Raw genomic sequence first — 19,815 nt, forward strand, 5'->3', positions numbered from 1 at the left:
ACAGGGGTAACTATTCAATATTTTGGGATTTTTTTTTAAAACAGAGTAAAAGGAAAGTTTTTTTTTTCAAAAATTTTTTTTTATCAGATCAGAACAGTGGGAGCAGAAGACTAGAGTAAAACACTATCTAGCAGTAGGGATATGAACTCAGAATGAAATGAACCACCAACTTTAAGGTAAAAATAAAATATTAATAATACATTTAAATGAAAAATCTATACTGTGTTGTCTGCGTTTTCTGCAGCTAAACAAATCACACCCCATATCTATTGTAAATGAATGGTCTTTGATTTTTCTCCATCAGTAAATCTCACATTTAATTTTTTTTTGTGCTGAAAAGGTTAAAGTGCCAAAGTCATCTCTGTAAATGATCATGAACCAAATGGAAAGAACAGAGTGAATTTAAGCCAGTAATTATGCTGGGTGGTAGATTGTGGAAGTGGAGGTGTAGAGAGCGGTAATCACTCACACGGCTCTCCCCACATCAAGGTCTTCTAAATCCAGTTATTCCACAGCTAGTGAGACCATGTGTATCAGGTTGTACATTTCAATCAGCATGGTGAAACACAGTCTGAAAAGCGATTATGCTGAAAGCTCTGAAGAATCCAAGAATCCCTACTTCGTGAGCATTTTTAAGACCACAAAAGAGCCAAAAACCTTGAACCCTTTTCTTCGAAGGAAAAGCACCAGTGGAAAACTTGCGAGCTCTATTTCACTCGGTCGCAAGGAAATTAAGGGAAACTGCCACCACTTCCACTGGTCATTACTTGAGTAATCTTGGATGGCTGGGATCCTGCTGAGTGCAGAGCGTTCATTACCATTTCCAGACAAGTCCAAACATCCAAGCACAAGGTAAGCACTCAGAAATTTACCGCATTACCCAAGCATTCAAATGTTTCCATCCACCATTAACTTCAAAACAAAAAACAGATGGAGCTCCTCAGGGTGCCCGCAGACACACTCACAGTATAATCAGGAGAAGAGGAAGTCTGGAAATACAGGCTATTATACAATGTCAGAAATGTGTAGGTTCTAATTCCAATGTAATCACACATGCTGTTCGGTGTACGGCACGTCTCAAATCAATTCAGGAAATGTGATCTGAATAGCACACACATCTCTAGTCTTCTCATTTCTTTATTTTGCAGAAGAGGTGTGATTGATTTTTCTGTGCTCTTTATTAAACCATGAATAAACAGACCAGAGACTGAAGCAAAAGCTGAGCGGTGCATTTACATCCTCTAGCCCACAAAACGGCCTTCAAAAAACAAGCCCACTGACTCCTTTTATCTTCTCCTACAGTAAAATCCCTGTTTGAACGTTCGTTGTTCTCCGCGCAGGAGAAACGGACCCTGTTTAAGAATTCAGCTGTCTGGGTCCTATAGCGATTAAATATTGATAGCGCAGAACATGACAGCAATCAGAAATCAGACTAGCAGGCCTGGTTCTGAATTAAACGAGCTACGTTTATGATCGCACCTATTGCAAGATCTTTGCATTTGATTGTCACAGAGTGTTAACATGCATAACTGTCTCTGTGACAGCTTCTGCCGCAACATCTGTGCAATGATGATTTGCTGTGGAATCAAGGAGAATGCGTCTGATTGTATGCACTACATACAATCTGGAACTCAAGAAAGTGTTTTTTTCACTCTAAGCACTGAACTAAAGATCGGGTTTGAGTTGTAAGAAAAACACATTATATATACCACTGTTTATTAATCCTATCCGTGATGCCACCACCATGAACTGCACAACTGCTGCTTTCCCTTACTCCAACCACCAATTTACCTAATCAGTTAATTAACTCCTTTTAATTAAGTCCTTACAGAGTGTCAGTGTGTGTATGTTGTATGTTAAAGCTGGTAAACCACTAATATGTGCCGGGGAGATAAAAAAAAAAACACTGATATAAACATATATTTGCATCTGTCTAATCATTCAGATTATTATTTCAACACAGCTCATCCATGTTTCTTCTGATAAAAAGGGCATTAATAAGAAGCATTCTGTGAGGATGTTATTGCTTTCAACCACAAAAGCACTGATATCAGGTACTTTACATCACAAACCCCACTCCAACACATCTTAAAAGGTGTGTTTATACGCATAATACATTATACATGTGTTTATACATGAAAAATGTAAAAATAGCTCTCTACAAATTTATAATGCTCTTTTCATTACTGAATTTGAATTCTTTTAGAACATTTTTCACATCCAGACATATTTTAAATATATATATACATATATTGCAATATTTTGTTTTACAATACTGTACACATTTTCAGGCAGTACTTTTGTGTTGTGTTTTAAGGTGTTTTCACACCTACCATGTTTGGTCTGAACCAAAGTAGCAGATGTGAAAGAAGCTGTAAACCATGGTCTGGACCAAAGTTTCCTCTGACCAAAAGAGGTCTGGATCCACTGAAGCATGGTCCGGTTCATCCGCAGTGTAAAAGCGAAGGGGCGTGGGATTCTGACAGAACCCATCACAACATTGGACAAAGCAACTGGGCAAACTCAAAACTAACATTCTACAAAACAATTACTATAAAGTATTGTGAGACGCAATGTAACAAATGCATGAACCTTGATGCAACTCAGCTCCGGACTTTCAGGTGTGAAAACACCCCAAATCATGCGACACTTGTGACCACTGTATCATATTGCCAAGTTTTTGCCAATACCCAGCACTAGAGCACGATGTGCCAATTCTACTGCTCCACAACCCGAAGCTAAGCAATTACATGCCTCTCTACCCAACACTTAGCTGACACACGCTCATGGAGATCTCAAGCCAGTGGCCTCCAATGTTGCTCTTCAAACTCTACCTCCCACAACCCAATTTTTGGATTCAACCTCACATCTCCACCCCAACTGATTCAACTACTTACTGCCTCTAAAAGTTCTTGATAGGCTAAGTGGGGTGTGTTTTGTGATTTGGGCTGGAGTTTAAACCTGCAGGAAGGTACTGTAGCTCTCCAAGAGTAGGGTGGAAGACCCTGCCTTAAGCTCTGGCATAGAGTGTCCTATTCTAGCTTTACGTCTGAGCCTTTAGTCTCAATACTGATGTAGCTATGAGGACTATTATACAATGGGCCTTATGAGAATGGGGGAAATTCCTACCACACTGAACAAAGGAATCCCACCTCTGTCTGCCTTCACTCCCCACCGAGCTGTATTAGTATACAGAATCAGTGCGTTCTCATGGGAATACGCTGAGTCTCCATCCAATAAAGAGGATTATAGATTTTAGCCTGTGCGGCTAAGTGTTACCGGCGAAATATCCGCCTTCTGCAGAAGTCATTAGAATTTAAACCATTATGTCCTTTGGATATCACTGTACTGTTCTGCATGCATTACCTTCAGAATGAATGGAAACAGCTTTTGCCCTGATATAATATGGCATATTCTTACTTGGCTGATGCCTGGAGTGTGCAGAATGTGAAGTGTGTGTGAGAGAGGGAAAAAGAGAGAGCGAGTCACAGAGAGAAACAAATTGATAGCGCGATAGAGAGACAGACAGATACATGGAAGAAAATAGCGAGAGAGAGAGACAGACAGAGAGATGTGTGTTACTCTGTAGCTCTCAGGCTGCAGATTTCACACGTTGCTCAGTGTCGCTGTGATGGGGGAGGGATAATGTTACACATATTTTTGAGCCCCTGGGAAGGTGGTTGCTAAAACATTAATGGGGAAACACCACAGTGACAGGAGAAATCTCAGTCTGAACATTAGACGCCTTCTGTGTGTACACGCAAATAGCAGCATCTCATGCACGCTGCACTTAACAGAGAGCAATCACTGCCGGAATATAGCATAAAATCAGCTTCCTTTTCATGAGGCCACCAGTGTTAAACTAAAACAATGTGTCAACACAATCTGGCGTGACCTCAAATTCCCCAGCATAATGCTTTGCGGCACACATCACATCAAATGTGTTTTCATTTAGACGGCAAAGCCACTGACAGAAGACATTTGTTTTTACAGACACGGCCTCCATCCCAAAGTAATTATTCTGTGAAAACCCAGTGAAAAAAAACGTGGAATTGGACTAGAAATGGGATTTCATTCCGTGGCGTGCTTCACTAGTGAGTAATTTTCCCAAACGTCAGTTAAAAAAAAAATTACAGAGGCAGTTAGGCCTGTTCCTCTAGCCCTCCTGCCGGGCTCCTTCCCCACCGGAGACGGAACTACAGTGCATTGAGAAACAATAGAGTCAGGTGCCGCCGCTCCTTCACGCTTGAGGAAAAGCTGAAGGAGTGTGTCTATGTAAATTGTGGGCGGCAGATTGAACGGGGAGACGCGGCGTCCCCGGTTTCATTATTTCATCTCTAAACGTCTTTCTCGCTTCTTGCTGCGACTTTACTTTTAGGGGAAAAATGCCTTGACGGAAGTTTGCAACCCCCACCTTCACCACCGCCACCCCCCCAACCCCCCCAACCCCCCAAAGATAAAAAAAAAAAACCCAGTCAAAAACACACCCTAATTAAGATTAAAGGAATCCAAGGCCATGCTTGTGCATTGTTGCTAAGCAACCTGTTAATTCTCTGTTGAGAAGGTGTCAGATCTGTGGCAGGTACATGTGTATATCAGCCTGAGCGTGCCGATCTATTCCTTTTATCAGCGTACTCTGAATCAGCCCCGCTTCAGCACAGCTGCATTAAAGGCTGTTATTAAATTACTGTGTTTACAGCCGATGATTAGTGGATGTAAGCATCTGTGGATATATAGTGTACGACATAATCAAATTTACAAAACACCAATAATGTCCGGGAATAATGGCTTAATTTCTACTAGGGTTGCAGCGGTAACTGGTTTCACAGTATACCATGGTATGGAAATGCATAGTGGTCCTTATGGACATTTGCTTATTACTGTAATGCTGACAATATTTATGAAAATAAGGCATGTGAACTGAGAATCTCGCTCGCACATGCACATGCCAGCAAAGCTCATTGTGCCAATCTTCTTCCGCTTAAAAATTAAGACTGAAAACAGCAGCATGGAATTACATTGAATACCCCTTAAATGAACACGCTGGTACACAACTAATAGCTAAACAGTTAGCATTGTGGCTAACATGCGCCAAGCCTTCTGAGTGGTTAGCACTGTGGCTATACCACTCCAGCACTGCCAACATGGCCCACTGCTGTGTCTGTTAGCATTTCAGCTTTAATGCTGAAATGTAGAATGTTAGCGAGTTTAGTCATATGAGTTCTGTCAGAATCCAACTCCTTTTTTATAGTATCATGGTTCAGAATAACCTACATACATAATATACATATCATAGCAAACAGCAAGCCCTATCCAATCAGCCTTCAGGCTGTCAACAACCATCAGCAAGAAATCAACAGATTAAACCCTCCAGATAGCAGTCATCCAGTGCATGTGTGAAATTATATTTATTATTATTTATTATTTAATTTTTATATTTTGTTAATGGTTTGGAGTAATCATAAATACATTAGATATGTATACTGTGATATTTTTAGACCTTATGCAGTGAAAATCTCATACTGTTGCATCCCTAATTCATACTTTCAGGAACCCTGACTAAAGCTATTAGAACCCCATTATTCCACAACGCACCACTATAAACTGGGTCATGGGGGCATAGAGGGGGGTCTCACGCTTTGTCATATCTGATCTTCAAGATGTTTTCTCAGTTTTTATTCCATGTATTGTTCAGGCTCATGAATACATGGGTGTAAACTGAAGGACACGTCAGAAGATGGAGATTTATATATTTAACTCTAGTGGTTTGTGTAGGCTGTGTTTATGTTGTCAGGAGTGAGTTAATGTCACAGGCTGAACAAGGTGATGCAGCGCCGACTGCTATACAGCTTTAAGGTTCGCTGCACAATTCAGGGCTTTCTAGTCACCCAACCTGCAGTAATCTATACACACCATCTGTCTAAATGTTTGTGGACATCCCATTTAATGAATGCATTTTGCTACAGTATTTTAAGAGCCTGTTTACACCTGGCCTCAACATGAGGTTTGTATCTGGATAGTATCTGGGAATACCAGATTCAGATTGCGCTTCCCATTAAAACGCATCCCCAGCATGACCAGATGAGATCAATTGTATTTTTCCGCCTAATGAGCGCACTAAAGTGTAATTGTTTTTTTACACTTCCTGTAAACAACTGTTTCTCCTAAAAACTGTCAGAAATCAGAAAATGCAATGGACTGTTTAAACTGAAAGAAAATAAACTCTGCTAGTTTCATATACCGAAAAGTGTGGCCTCTTTTATTAGCTTTTATTTTATTTTTTCCGTTCCACCTTAAATGCTGCAGCCTTTGCTGTTTGTTGCACCCTTTAAGGTGGAATGGGAAAGATAGTTAGTTGGATGACTAGCTACTGAGATAAACTTCCATTTGTTGTGTTTGTTATGAAGAAAATGGCCAAAAATATTGACACTACACAATAAACTAAGGTAATAATGTGGTTATCATCAATTTAACAAGGAATATATTGACATTTGTTGTTTTTTTTGGTCACTTATAGTTATAGTAGAATCTCATAGTTTCCAGTGTGCCTCACCTGTATGCATTTTTCACATACCACCATACCACTAGAGGTGCTGTGGAGCGCTGTGTAGAACAGCACCATCAAAGAAGCACACTGATTCAGCTCACTAGCTAACGCTAGCCAGTTAGCATAACAAGCTAACACACTGTAGTAACGGCACCACAGTTCTGTGGAGTCAAACGCTCCATCCTGCCAAACATGAGAACAGAACTCCTGAGGCTTCTGCTGCTGCTGCTTACAATACGAGTAACTATATCTCCTTTAAATATATTAATACTGTAGCTTGATGGTAATTTTAATGCACACTGGACTAAATGTAATCTAAATGTGTCTTACTTGTGCAATAGAAAATGTAAGAAATATCTCTTTTGATTAAATACGTTTTTAGTATTTTAGATCAATTTATATTGTTTATGGAACTATTTTAAATATTACGTTTTGTAAAGAAAGCCGTGTTTAAGCTGTTGGCGTATCTCTTTTTAAGGTTTATTGTTTTAATTTTTCAGCTGTTTTTCTGATAATAAAATCTGATTTCTTCAAATATTGTATAATTTTGTGGGACAAAGTTATAGTGTTTAATATTATATGTACTACTAAAAGTACAGTAAGTCACAAACCTATATTTAAGCTAAGCCATGCAAAAAAATATAAATAAATAATTAAAAAATACTGTGATATACTGTGAAACCATCAGAATCTTGCAACATTCCGTGATATGCATTTTTGGTCATAGCGCCTAGCACTAGTTTGAAGGGTCTAGCATGCACAAAACAACATGGTAGGGCTAAGTGATGAAATGGGATTGGGTTTTACAGCAATAATTACTAACATTAACGTGTGTTTTCAATTACCACAGAATCATTTACACTAATAAAATATAGGTAGAAAATTACTAAATATTGAAAAGATCAATCTCTGGCCACCTATGTCTGAATGTCATTTGAGTGATCTTATAGTAATCCAATCACAGTGCGTATACTCCTAGGTGTGAACAGGCCCTCCGTTGCACCCAATGCTGACACAGATATGCAAATATGAGCACAGACACACAAAGGGGCATAGTAGCAAATTCTGGGCCCTGTACACTCTCAATGTCAGTGGGCCCCTATCCATGCCAGTACACAAGGAATGTAAGCAAAAAAAAAAAATCAGGATTTTCATGGGCCCCATTCCCTACTCGGGCCCTGGGTAGTCAGGTCCACTTTTCCCCCACACTACCACACCCATGCACACACAGAGCTGGTCTAGTCTATGTAAAGATGTAAAGGTAATAGAATAGGACTCACTGGGGAGAGAAGCATCAACCTATTGGCACCATACATAATGCAAAGCATGGGCTAAAGCAACTCCAACATCGATCTGTGAAGCAGTGTAGAATGATGGCTCCATCCAATATTTTTTTGGGATAAGTTGGGGAGCTGTGGATGAGGTGAGGCAAAGTGGTGATCATCTTAAACCATGAATTCACTAATGCTTTGATCATTGAATAAATCAAATTTACACAGAATTTAGTATAAATCTAGTATAAATAATAAACAAGCACCAGGCAGTTACTTCAAAAAATGGTAATGCAGTATGAACACTAATAGTGTACATATTTATATAAGATCTGTAGAGCTGTAGTTCTGCAGTCTGCCCATGATTCACGTTTTCTTTCTTATTCTTAGCTATTAGTCCAGCCCCTTCAGGTCATATCAATTCCCTGAGCAATCTAGGTAAAAGCAAGTGGGCCAGGGATGAGACCGTGGCCGGGAGATGTTCCCTACTCGAGCACAATCAGTGCTGACACAGTCACCGCTGTACAGAATGACAGAAAACAAAACTTGAACGTAAGAAGCAAGTGTTTGTTATTTGAAGCCAAGCCTCGGCTTGAGCCAGAGACGAAAGAGGATTCTCTTCTTATCAGTCAGTCATTCCATCCGACTGGAAGACAAAAGCAGCACAGCCCAGCACAATCCCCTGACTGCTGGCCACTGCTGTCGGGAGAAATCCCATCACCGACATGACAGTGTAGAGAGTATTGGAGCTGTGGCCCAATCAGGCCCACTAAGCTCTCCATCACCTCGCCATCACCTCCAGCCACAAAGAAAGAAAGGTGGGCATTATTACGCAGCCAGAGAGGAGTTGAGGCTGAAAGCGAGTGGTCCAGCGCTGCCCATATGACCTGCTCTTCTTCAGCAGACTCCCACCCATCCCCCACATTTATTGCTCTTTGTCCTTGGAGCAGGGAAGAGAAGAGATCAAAGCTGTCCTTGAAAGGGTTACAGGCTCTACAGCACGGATGCAGTGATATGGAATTTCAGAGCCAGGAGAAGTAATAATTAGCGCCTTGTTGCAGCTGATAGTTATAGAAATATATTTTTAAGTGTTCTGAATTTTAATATATATGTACATATATATACATTAGAATTCACATATGAAGTGCAGTGTAGTGAAGTGATTCATTATGCATAGCCATAGTGTATGTACTGTAAATACGAAATGCTACAGGCATTTCCATACACTATTTTTGGTAGAAAAGCATAATGCTAGCAGTCTCTCTTATTGAGACTCTGATTGGTACAGCATTAATGTTCCTGCCTGAGAACCGAATACATAGATTTCCTCAAAGTGCATCAGTGTGCATCAACGGGATCAGTCTGGTCCTGCGGTCTAAATCGCTGCCACTATAATCAGGAGATCGCTGATTCGAATCCCGGTCATGCAGCTTCACACCAGCTGCCGGAGCCCAGAGAGAGCACAATTGGCCTTGCTCTCTCTGGGTGGTTAGATGGCACCCTCTCCCCTCTTCATTCCTAGGGTGATGTTGCTCGGCACGTGGCGTCTGTGAGCTGATGATTTAGAACAGAGTTGCTGCGCTTTCTTCCGAGTGCACTGTGATGCTATTCAGTAGTGCTGCATCAGCAACAGCTCAAAAAGAGTTGGTAGCTGACTTTACATGTGTCGGAGAAGGCTTGTGCTTGTCTTCACCCTCCTTGTATTGTGAAATCATAAGTGATGGGGATATTAAGCTACCTAGGAGCTGCACATGTGGGACAACTGGGAGAAAACGGGAAATTTTTGAGGAAAAAAAGTGTGCATCAATTTTGGATCACTGATTGGAATTCCATTACTCCCATTTGTTGGTGAATGATCTATCAGCTGCCACCACAGCATGCATTTCCAAAGTACAGTACAAAGTGCCAAAAAAAGACCCACAGAAGAATCATTTTGAAGATCTACACTATAAAGACCAAAGTATTGGGACACGTACTCCTACCTAGTATTTAAAAAAAAGGTTTCCTGCTTTTGTTGAAGCAACTGTCTCTACTGTCCAAGGAAGATTTGCTACCAAATTATGGAAGACAGCTATGATGATTTAATTGCATTCAGTTACAAGAGTGTTAGTGAGGTCAGGACCTTGGATGATCACCACTCCATCTCATCCCAAACTCCCCAACTCATCCCAAAAGTATGTCTGTAATGCTGGAGTTATTTTTGTTAGTTAGCTCAACAAAGGCTGTCGTAGAGCACAGCACAGACTAGACAAGCATATTCAACATTATATAGCGATATCAATATTTTTTTCCCACACCTACTACATATATTTAATTACACAGCAATATTTAACACAGAATCCTTGTCTTTTCTTTAGCCCTGATAAAATAATGCAAACGTCAATTATTGTAAAATGTGAATTTTCCTGTGATTAACTGCAGATATTTGCAGCTCATCCTAGAATTCGTATTTATACTGTATGTACTTTGAATGTTGGTTTGGATGTTGAATCTTTCAGTAAATATATAAAGTTCTGTCTCTGTTAGTTATGTCTGTTAGCTTAGCTAAATGCTTAAGTAACTCAACCAGTTTACTGAACAGAAGGAACCTGCTAACATTGATGAATAATAACCTATAAAGATTAAGTGCTTACTGAGGGTTTTTTTTAAGTGTGGGATAAAACAAGTTATTGATGTGACGTAACATCAAGTGGAAATTTGGAACAGAGTTTGCTGACAAATATCCCAGCGTTTGCTGGGACAAAGGGCGGGACAATATATTGACATATTGTTTTGTTTCTACCATATTGTATCGATACATGACAGCAAATATTCATATTTGTTTCTATACTTTATTGAAACATAGATGCTCTAAACCCCTAAACACACATCCCCCCAAATTGACTTACTAAAATGAATGGTTTATTGCTCCTTGTGGTGGCGCTATAATCATATAAATAGGGTAAACCTGCAGTGAAGAATCTTGGTAGTGAAATTCTGTGAAACTGACACCAATTAATCATAATTCCTGGTATTTGCTTATTTAGGAGTATTTTATGCTTTTCAGTAACACAGATGCTGTGAAATACCAGATAATTTGTTTTTTGCAATATGTCAAGTATCGCAGAATCCCAGTATCGTGATATTGTTATCGTGGGCATTGTGTCGTGATAATATTAGATTATGAGATGCTCTGCGATTATCACCACTAATTACAGGACATTTGTAAATTGAAATACACAATTAGATCATCTTGTAAAAACTTGTTTACTTGGTCTTTTTCAAAGCATTGAGAAGTTCCATACCACAAAAATATTCCACATCATTTTTTACGTTTTTTTTTTTTTTACTAGAACTCTATGACCAATCCCAGAACCGTTTAAAAGCCTTTACAGAGAGACGAATTAAGGTCTTCTCTAGGCATAGCAAACACCATTAGCCTCCACAGTGCCTGGGCATTGTTGCATTATCCAACAAAATGAAATCTACAAAACTAGGGGACGTTTTATGTGCCCATATGAACATCTCACTTATGCAGGAACTTTTTTCCCCCCTCCCTGCCAAGCAATGGGAATGGCAGATTAAAGCTTGCCTTTTCTTCTCTTTGTTCCCTCTAGAGGAAGAAAAACGACTAAAATAATCTGTCTTCTTTCCAGAGGAAAAATCCCTTTCTTTCCTGTAAGAGCCCATTTCTCACTGTCACGCTGCCACCAGGCTTTGGACACACTAGGTTTGGACACACTGAAGCCTATGGCTGAAAGCGCAGCCGTGACCCAGCGTCACAGCGGAGAAGGTCTTCCACAGAGCCTGGCCAATGCTCCTCTCTCAAAGTGACCCCTAATCACAACACACAGCACCTGCTAAGGGAACAGCAGGAGCTCATCTGCAGTAATCCCGCACCACATGCGCACCACTGCTGCAGCCCAGCACCTGCACATCTCTACAGCCTCACACTCAGAAGCTGCACGAAACGCCACAACTTAACCTACGCTCTACAGACACAGAACGCTAACAATTCTTCTCTATTATGTGAACAGTAAACTGAGTCTTATATTCACAACATATTCCAGGCACCACGTTACTGCATAGTTATGCAGTATATCTTATACACTTTATGGGTTTACAGTGCAAGATCTGAAAAACTAAATTTATATTAAAATAATGTGACTTTATATTAAAATGAATGTGACTTTCAAAACGGGATAGTCAAAAGTAAATATAACTGAAATGCAGAAATGTTATGTTTGCATCGTGTTTAATATAAAAGCTGCATGTAAGGTTGAAGGAGGCTGCTTACTATTTGTAAATAAGCAAATAAGTAAATAAGATTGAAATTAAATGTAAAGGAAACAACAGCTTGCACATCACTTTAAATGGTGCTGCTTACAATTAAAAAACTAAAGGTTAAAAAAAATTCTAAATCATAATAAAGAATCCACCATCCCTAAAAAGGACCATTGTAATATGAATGTCTGATGTCTAACCTTTACTTGCTTTAAGTCAAATGTCATGTATATCATTACAGTATCCTGTTCCATGTCTATTTGCATGGACAATTATAGTCAGATGTGCCAGTCACAGAAATCACCATCCACTGCACTGTCCACTGTGGGTGGTAATGCCTTCTACGACGCATTCGCAGTACACGAGATACTGTGTATCAAGGGAAGTTACATGTCCACACAACTTTAGGAATTATAAAACTAGTGCTGTGAGGTATATCGGTTTTACCGCTACAGGCGCTGCGGAGCACCAAAGAAGCATACTGGCACAGCACACTAGCTGACGTTAGTCAGTTGGCATATCTCTTTTTTAGGGCTATTGTTTGCATTCTTTAGCTGTTTTTCTGCAAATGAAGTTTGATTTCTTAGTGTCTAATTTTGTGGGACAAAGTAAACCCTATACTAAGCAAAGCCTTAATTTAACGCCTTAATGTTTGCTATTATATTCACTCCTAACAGTACAGTAAGTCACACACCTATATTAAAGCCCAGTCATGCAAAAAAACTTTAAATAGATATATAATGGATTGATTAATGGATTTAATGGTAGTTCTTTAATGGCATCACTAAAAACTATTTGAAGGTGCAAAATGTAATAAACAACTCTTTGTTTTTTTTATAATAATGATTCTATTTAAGACTTATTCCAGCTTCATTTCCATACCATTGTAAAATAGAAAGTGCAGCTGTGTTAAATTTAAAGACACACTAAATTCTCTCCCAACCAAGCCTCAAACAGTGAAATGAGTTAAAAACAGAAAAAAAACAGTTGCTCGTATGTGAGTGAGTGTGTGTGTGTGTGAGTGAGTGTGATAATCCCTTCCCGGTCACACGCTGGTAATAGGAAGACCGAAGGTCCGCTCTTATCTGCAACGCCCCCCGTTTATTCTTCTAACACTGAGAGCTGCGGCCAACACACCTCTCAAGACAAATGAAAACATAATTGAGGTCATGTGGTGCTTTTTTTTTTCTCTCTACTGAAAAGAACATTCCACTGCAACCCACTATTGCAGGATGTGTTAAATGAAATGATTAAAGACAGGTGAGGTAAAGAAAAAGAAAACCTGTTTAACAGACAGGCGTAGTTGTTCTATAACAAACTCATCCTCATCATAAGGGGAAAGGCAATTTAAATAGCATATTAAGTGCTCCTCATGGCTAATTAATTTCAGCACTTAAAATGTACTGTATAATTACAATAAAAAAACGACTTGAGCTGAAGAGAAATCCAGCCAGTTCTAACCTTGTAAATATTTCTTTTACAGGAATAGAAGAAAATGAGGTATAATTTAATTGCATTGCAAAATACTACACAAGGGACGTTTTGCCTGCCATAGTGCTTGCATATGTGCAAGAAATAAACAGTCCTCGGCAACGCGCTTTGCCATTGTCCTTCCCCCCCTCAGGCTCTTGCTTTATCTCCCTTCGTTGTACACTAAACCAGTCGCCTTTATTCCAGCAACTGAGGAGCAGCAAATTGCATTTCCTGCTTGCCTTTCCATGGATGTCCATATAAATTAAATTAACCTGATTTGATGCCAAGCGTTACTGGAAGGCTCCCCAGCTCCTATAAAATACAGCTTATAGGAGCACAGACGCCATCACAAAAAGTATCCCCACATCAAAGGCCACTTTCAAATCTGCTGTGCTGAGGAGCAATAAGAAACGGTGTCCCCTGAGGACAAAGACCAGCTGTGACCAAAGCCATTCTAATCTGGCACAATGGGTGACGCTGCCCTCATCTGTGATGATCATGGTTGATGAATGGAAGAGCAGACACCCAAGGATGACTATATCTGATGCGGTGACACTAATAACGCCAGGCTCCTCTAACCAGAGGAGACGGCCGGTGTGACGGCCAGCGGAAAGAGAGGAAAAAGCATGCCATTGCAAATACCATCATCTTCCCAGCATCCCACATCTCGGAGTGAAGGCTGGCCGTGCGCAAGACCTGAGCTTTCATCTGCACACGGCTGTCTAAAAAGAGACCACACCACTCCTTTGTGTTTCTGCTCTCTCTACAACAGAACAAACAGACAAATGCATAGCATGCGACGCAACACAATGCATCCACACTGACAGTCATTTTTCTCCAGCTGATATTTACACAAGCGCTTTAGCTCCCTCGGCACGCAGGGCCGGTGGAAAATGTTAATGAAAATGCAGCCTGTTAAAAAAAGAGGCAGCCGTGTATCTGCAGAGCTGTAAGCGAGCCTAATTGGACACCCTTTGGATCGATGGAAAACACAGCTGGGCTTTTCGAAAAGACAAGGCCAGCAGGAAGACCTTCCAGTCTCGGAGCTGAATTAACATTTTTTAAAAGACCAGAACCAGGCAAACGTAATGTACTACATTAAAATGCCACCGCAATTACTGACAATAATTTAATTTCACAGCGACTGGAAAGCATCGGGAGTTTGGCTTTTGTACCGTGACCGTATTTATAAACAGTGCAAGCATCAGGACATTTCCTGGTAAGGGTAATGTAAATTGGTCAGCTCTCTGCTGTTTCTGCCAAAACACAGCAATGAACACAACAATGAAGGGCTGCATTATAACAAATCAGCTGCAGCCAACAATGTTACAGTGTCCTCTGAGGGGTTTCTTCTCCTGAATATATAATTCTGTTATGTCCTTCAGTATCGTGAGCTATGCGGAGGACACACATCTGATCATATTTGATTTATTAACATCTCAACATGTTAATCATTTTCAAACCTCTCTTCAGTAATGCCCAGAGATTTCCATTTATCATACACAGTATAGCACATCATATCAATAACTTTACTCAAAATACCTCTTTAAAACACCCTGCAAAGCAGCAATATGTTTTAATGATAAAGACGAGTGGAAACAGACAGGAATAGTCTGTGTGAACGGACAAACAACCCTGTCAAAAGGTCAATGCAGTGTTTTTAGCTTCCATGACACACTGCTCTGTCCACTGTGGGTGGTAATGCATCTATGACCTATGTATTCCTGGTACATGTTAACCGTCCACACTCTTAGGAAATAGAATGGTAACTCATGTCACCTAGATGTAAGACAGTGGTCATTGTTCACCATCACTCATATAATGGTGTGCTTGTGTGTACAGTCTTAAGCCCTATCCTGGCGGGATTAGCTTCTCAGGGGGACGTATGTGCAAAATATTTCACACTATCTGGACAGCATTTTAAAAAAATGGAGGACGAGTGATTTTTTTTTGCTTTCTCAGTCACATGACATCACGTTCAGTAGCTCCTCCATTTTCACTCACTGTTGTGTTTAAATGGAAACACCTGCCCAAAGTGTAACTATGGTGTGTGACAGGACTAAAATTACCGGAGGACCACGGAGTTCAGAAAAAACTGTAGGTAATTCAGCCTGTACTTTTTTTCAGAGGACGTCAGAAAAACACATACATGGTCGTTCTGGATGCGAATAAAATCACAGAGGACCCCCCATAAAAGAGAAAATTACCCCAGGGTCCCCTGAGAAACTAATCCCGTACGCATAGGGCTTGAGCTTTAAGCAAAAGTGTGGACAACCATTTTCATAAGAGAGGTTGTACTGATTTTTAAGCATGAAAAAAATAAGTTAGCAGGTCGAAGATAAGGTTTCCTGCACAGATGTTTGCTTTTCCTGCTAGAGCAGACCATATTTAATTTACCTGTTAATTGGCAGTTTAGGTCAGTGGGTGCATCTCAACTGCATAATAGTTACTTGTAAAAACTAGTTTTGAGTATGCAGAATGTGGTAGAGTCAAAGCGTTAAAACTGTGGAGTATTAAATGTGGTAAATGGTAAATGTGGTCATAATAGACATTAATCTACCACAGACAGAAAAAAATAGCTACTAACGTCTGAAACAATATTAAAAAAATATATATGAGACATCTGGATGAAAACCTAGTATCTCCATTTTTGTTGATTTTTTGGTTTACTGCATACTTTAACTCTCCCTTACACTGCATTAAAAATTGAATAATGGACCAATAAAAATTCTTCAAAATAACCTAAAACAAACTATTTTTACATTGACTTACATTGAAAGTTAAGGAGGTTTATCTCTCTCCTGTAAAGTTTTTAAAATACATGTTTTTCATTAGACAGCAAAGATTTACAGTGATGTATGTTGGATTTGGCAATGCTTCATCAATTACTATTAAAAAGCCTACAAAATGAGTAAGCACATTTGAATTTTCTGTACTAGCCTGGACAAGATTAGTGTATAGACAACACCTTGTAGTATTAGTGTGTAGTCTATTATTGGGACACAGCCGGTGTGTAACTGTATGTCGGCAAAGTGTACTGAACTTTCCCAGCCTCTGCTCTACAGGAAGCAAAGTTAAATATGGCCTTTCAAAATTTCTATTTTTTTGCTGGAATAAATAAGTGAAGAAATAAAACAATCTTTGTAAAAGGTCATATTAAATATGTTAAATTAAGCAAAGAAACAAAGTCATTGCATGATATAATTTGTTCTCTGCAGAGAATCATTAGATAAACCTATTTTCACATAAAAATCAATAAAATCCATCAAATACAGCTCTGGGGAAAAAAATAAGAGGCCACTTCAGTTTCTGAATCAGTTTCTCTGATTTTGCTATTTATAGGTTTATGTTTGAGTAAAATGAACACTGTTGTTTTATTCTATAAACTACAGAAAACATGTATCCCAAATTCCAAATAAAAATAAAAAGTCATTTAGAGCATTTATTTGCAGAAAATGAGAAATGGCTGAAATAACAAAAAAGATGCAAAGCTTTCAGACCTCAAATGCAGTTTTAAGAGTTCAGAAATCAATATTTGGTGGAATAACCCTGTTTTTTAATCACAGTTTGGCATGTTCTCCTCCACACAATCTTACCACTTTATGTCATTCCTGGTGCAAAAATTCAAGCAGTTCAGTTTGGTTTGAAGGCTTGTGATCATTTATCTTCCTCTTGATTATATTCTAGATGTTTTCAATTTGGTAAAATCAAAGAAATTCATCAATTGAAGTGGTCTCTTATTTTTTTCCAGAGCTGTGTGTAGTTTGACCAACTCCACAACCTAAACTAAATGATATAAACTAAATAGGAAGTGATTGCTGATGTGATGAATTGTTGGATTACCAACATACATCAATGCAAATTCTCCCACAGTGTTGCTGTTGCACATGCCTCATTATCCACCATTATTTTTCTAATACTGTTCTAGACAGATATATTACAGGACAACACTACAGAACTTCACTCTCTAGTTGCTGTCTGAAATGCAATATAAGTGTCTAGATCAGGGGTGTCAGAAGTCTGTATACCGGTCCGGTGTGGCTGCACACCTGATCCCACTTGCTTAATCAGAGACAGTCAGTCTTTAAACAGCTGATGACATGTGTTCCTGCTTGGCTGGAATAAAAACCTGCAGACACACTGAGCCAACATGGACAGATTTGACACCCCTGGTGTAGTGTGTGTGTAAAGCTCATTTAGCACAGCTTAATTTACTGGAAATCATTCACTAATGGAAACAGCATTAAATAAAAAAGCATTGCTATATTCAGTAAAAGTGCAGGTGTTAAGTGTGTGCAGAACGTTTATACTGCGGAAGTGACCAAACAGGTCAATCACTCAAACAGTCTTATAACTACCAGTTATACACTGGTCTGACACTGAAGAATTTACTGGGTGCAGCAGGAGAGAGTGTGTATAGATACAGCTCTGGAAATAAGTAGGAGACCACTTCAGTTTCTGAATCAGTTTCTCTGATTTTGCTATTTATAGGTTTATGTTTGAGTAAAATGAACATTGTTGTTTTATTCTATAAACTACAGACAACATTTCTCAAAAAATCCAAATACAAATATTGTCATTTAGAGCATTTATTTGCAGAGCATGAGAAATGGCTGAAATAATAAAAAAGATGCAGAGATTTTAGACCTCAAATAATGCAAAGAAATATCCATAAACTTAATTAATGTTTTGTGGAATAACCCTGATTTTTAATCACAGTTTTTTATGCATCTTGGCATGTTCTCCTCCACCAGTCCTTCAAGACACTGCTTTTGGATAACTTCATGCAACACTCCTGGTGCAAAAATTCGAGCAGTTCAGCTTGGTTTGAAGGCTTGTGATCATCTATTTTCCTCTTGATTTTTCAATTTGGTTTTTAATTTGGTAGAATCAAAGGAACTCATCATTTTAAGTGATCTCTTATTTTTTCAGAGCTGTTTATGCTGTAAGTGAGAGTTGATCTTAGTTGAGCTGAGTTTGCTGAGTGTTTGGCCCTGCTGTATCCCAGCACAACGCTGAACCCTCTCCATGGTGCTGAAGCGTCTCCCAGGTGACCGTGTCATCAAGGCCATCAGCCAATCAGAGGCATCTCCTTCAATCACTGAGCTTCATTAGAGCTGCTGTTACTTTTTAATGGCTCATTAAAAGCACGGCGCTCTTTAAAGCTGATGACGCACCTTTGCGAAGATCAAAGAGAATGCAGATCAGAGAGGGTCGGTGTTTGGGACTTTAAAGAGATTGAATTCGGATTGTTGCTAATGAGTGTGGACAAGCGTTTTTTGGAGCTTGGGTAGAAAAACATGGAACAAAGAAGGCCTGCACATTTTAGTGAATGCCCTGCTTTATCACTTTAAACTCTGAAAGGGCTTGTTAAAAGGCTGATTGGTTGAATCTGGTGGTGTTGAGAGAAGTGAACACTGTTCTAGGAGAACTTCCTGAGCAGCTGTCAGCGAAGTAGTAACTGCCAGTCCTCGTGCACAGTTATAGGCTCGGTTATAGGCTACTAACTCACACGCATGCATGAATAGGCGCTGACCACGCACGAGCCTGTCACCAGTAATTACCACTGAAAACATGCAACACGTTTCAAATAATCCGGATTGTTCCCCAACAAGTACCGAACGTTGCCCGAACCTATGCAGGTCAGCGGTGCTCGTATCGTGTCCTGCGCGCCCTTAAGTTTAACTGTCCGGTTAATGTAGAGCGGCACGCGCTCCATTCCTCCGCTCAGGCGCTGCACGCTGCGGATCAACACAATAGCACGCTGGCTGAAGTCTCCGCGGCTGCCGAGGCAGCATAGAGGCAACGGAGAGAAGCAGCTCAGAAACAGCGTCGCGCGGAGAAGAGAAAACCCAGCCTCCACAGCTCCACACACACCGACCGACCGTCCGCCTGCCCGCGAAAACCCAGCCTCTTACCTCCTCCAGCAAGTTCCCGCCGAACGCCGAGCTGCGGATCTCCGGTGCCGTGCTGCTGGAGCCGAGAGCCGGATGGCTGATGTGGAGCTCCGCCGCTGCGCCACAGCTCGCACCGCCTTCAACCTGGCGGGGGCGCGCGCCACCCAGCAGCGTGCGCGCGCACCGAGCAGCAAGGACGGTTCAGGTGTTTCAGCGCGTTCACGAGCAGCTCAGTGTGGTGGTCATCTGAATCATGCATATGATTTATCTAAATAATAAACGGAATAAAACAGCCTGCTCAGTTTATAATGGGCAAACTGGTTATAACTGGTTGCCCAGTTTATGTCTTTGGCAGGGCAAGATC

General features: G+C 40.1%; 1 protein-coding gene across 4 annotated transcripts in view; it reads right to left on the minus strand.

Moving 5' to 3' along the window:
- enox1 (ecto-NOX disulfide-thiol exchanger 1) overlaps nucleotides 1-19,605 on the minus strand; it is a 105,032-nt gene extending 85,427 nt beyond the window's left edge. For 2 of the 4 annotated variants that reach the window (XM_049484757.1, XM_007251718.4), the window contains exon 1: nucleotides 19,473-19,603. The gene's annotated coding sequence lies outside the window, so the exon portion shown is untranslated. Of the gene's footprint in view, nucleotides 1-19,472 lie in introns of all 4 variants that reach the window. The other 2 variants (XM_049484756.1, XM_007251719.4) reach the window with 2 other exon arrangements.
- Between the last annotated feature and the right edge of the window lie 210 nt (nucleotides 19,606-19,815).

The sequence above is a fragment of the Astyanax mexicanus genome, chromosome 11 (genome assembly GCF_023375975.1).
Source record: "Astyanax mexicanus isolate ESR-SI-001 chromosome 11, AstMex3_surface, whole genome shotgun sequence".
Lineage (NCBI taxonomy): Eukaryota > Metazoa > Chordata > Actinopteri > Characiformes > Acestrorhamphidae > Astyanax > Astyanax mexicanus.